The following is a 2,715-nucleotide window of genomic DNA, read 5'->3' as shown; positions in this document are numbered from 1 at the left end:
GGGATCCTTTTTATTTACCCTTGCCTTTTGGTTTTAAGGGTTATTGGCTTTTTCTGCTTGCTTTTTCTTTTTCTTTCTATAATTTTTTTTTTCGCCTATTTATTTTCTCCAAGCTTTGTTCTTTGCTGCTTTTTCTTGCTTCAAGAATCATTTTTATGATTTTTTAGATTATCAAATAACATGTCTCCTAGTCATCATTCTTTCAAGAGCCAACATATTTAACATTCTTAAACAACAATTTCAAAAGACATATGCACTGTTCAAGCATACATTCAGAAAACAAGAAGCATTGTCACCACATTAATATAATTAAGCTAAGTTCAAGGATAAATTCGAAACTCATGTACTTCTTGTTCTTTTGATTTAAAACATTTTTCATTTAAGAGAGGTGATGGATTCATAGGACATTCATAACTTTAAGACATAGTTACTACTACTAATGATCATGTAATGAAGACACAAACATAGAATGGCCACAACATCATAGAAGTGGTCTTGATGGGCTTTGGAGATGAACCTTTCCATCTCCCATGGCTCGGAGGTGGAAGCTTTCATCTTCCCCTTCCCCTTTTTAGAGGATTCTCCGGTCTTAGGTGCCATCAATGGTAATGGAAAAACAAAAAGCTTATGCTTTTACCACACCAAACTTAGAATTTTGCTCGCCCTCGAGCAAGAGAAGAAAGAAGAAGAAATGGAGGAGAGGGAGAAGGTGATGTGGTTCGGCCAAGAAGGGTATAGAGGGGTTGTGTTGTGTGAATTTGAAGAAGAATGGAGGGCTTTATATAGGGAAGGGAGGGGGGAAGGTTTCGGCCATATGGGTGGGTTTGGGTGGGAAATTGGTTTTGAATTTTGAAGGTAGGTGGGGTTTATGAGGTAGGTTTATGGGGAAGAGTGGATGGATGTGAGTGGTGAAGAGGTGATGGGGAAGAGAGATTGAGGTGATTGGTGAAGGGTTTTTGGGGAAGAGTGCTTATGAGGTTGTGTGAAAGAGAGTGGTGAGAAGAAGTGAGTGGAGGTAGGTGTGGATTCTATGGGGTCCACAGATCCTGAGTGGATCTTGTGGGGTCCACAGATCCTGAATGGATCCTGTGGGGTCCACAGATCCTGAGGTGTTCAAGGATTTACATCCCTGCACCCATTAGACATGTAAAAATGCCTTTGCACACAACTCTGGGCGTTCAGCGCCAGGTTGGTGGCCATTTTGGGCGTTCAACGCCCATTTGTGTGCCATTTCTGGCGTTGAACGCCAGAACCATGCCTGTTCTGGCGTTCACCGCCCAGAAGCTGCCCATTTTGGGCGTTCAGCGCCAGAACCATACTCTGTTCTGGCGCTGAACGCCAGACAGATGCTCCTCCAGGAGCTTCATGATTGCACCAAGAAACTTGGCAGTTTGCTCTTCAGTAACATCCTCATTCTCTTCAGAAGGGGAATACTCATCAGAGCTCATGAAGGGCATAAGGAGGTTCAATGGAATCTCTATGGTCTCTAGATGAGTCTCAGATTCCCTTGGTTCCTCAGAGGGAAGCTCCTTATTGGTCACTGGACGTCCCAGGAGGTTTTATTCCTTGGGATTCACGTCCTCCTCTCCCTCATTGGGTTCGGCCATTTTGCTTATGTCAATGGCCTTGCACTCCCCTTTTGGATTCTTTTCTGTATTGCTTGGAAGAGTACTGGGAGGGATTTCAGTGATCCTTTTACTCAGCTGGCCCACTTGTGCTTCCAAATTTCTAATGGAAGATCTTATTTCATTCATGAAACTTACAGTGGCCTTAGATAGATCAGAGACTAAGTTTGTTAAATTAGAAGTATTTTGTTCAGAGTTCTCTGTCTGTTGCTGAGTGGATGATGGAAAAGGTTTATTATTGTTAAACCTATTTCTTCTACTATTATTAAAGCCTTGTTGAGGCTTTTGATCCTTCCATGAGAAATGTGGATGATTTCTCCATGATGAATTATAGGTGTTTCCATAAGGTTCACCTAAGTAATTCACCTCTGCTATTGCAGGGTTCTCAGGATCATAAGCTTCTTCTTCAGGAGAAGCCTCTTGAGTACTGTTGGATGCAGCTTGCATTCCATTCAGACTCTGAGAAATAATATTGACTTGCTGAGTTAATATTTTGTTCTGAGCCAATATGGCATTCAGAGTATCAACTTCAAGAACTCCCTTCTTCATAGGCGTCCCATTACTCACAGGATTCCTTTCAGAAGTTTACATGAACTGGTTATTAGCAACCATGTTAATGAGTTCCTGAGCTTCTGCAGGCGTTTTCTTTAGGTGAATGGATCCACCTGCAGAAGTGTCCAGTGACATCTTTGATAGCTCAGATAAACCATCATAGAATATATCCAGGATGGTCCATTCTGAAAGCATGTCAGAAGGACACTTTTTGGTCAACTGTTTGTATCTTTCCCAAGCTTCATAGAGGGATTCACCTTCTTTTTGTCTGGAGGTTTGAACATCAGCTCTAAGCTTGCTCAGCTTTTGAGGAGGAAAGTACTTGGCTAAGAAAGCAGTGACCAGCTTATCCCAAGAGTTCAGGCTGTCTTTGAGTTGAGAATCCAACCATAATCTAGCTCTGTCTCTTACAGCAAAAGGGAAAAGCATAAGCCTGTAGACTTCAGGATCTACTCAATTAGTCTTAACAGTATCACATATCTGCAAAAATTCAGTTAAGAACTGAAAAGGATCTTGCAGTTCTGCTGCATCAGAGAAA

The sequence above is a fragment of the Arachis ipaensis genome, chromosome B08 (assembly GCF_000816755.2).
Source record: "Arachis ipaensis cultivar K30076 chromosome B08, Araip1.1, whole genome shotgun sequence".
Taxonomy (NCBI): Eukaryota; Viridiplantae; Streptophyta; class Magnoliopsida; order Fabales; family Fabaceae; genus Arachis; species Arachis ipaensis.
Note: the sequence above shows the minus strand (reverse complement) of the source record.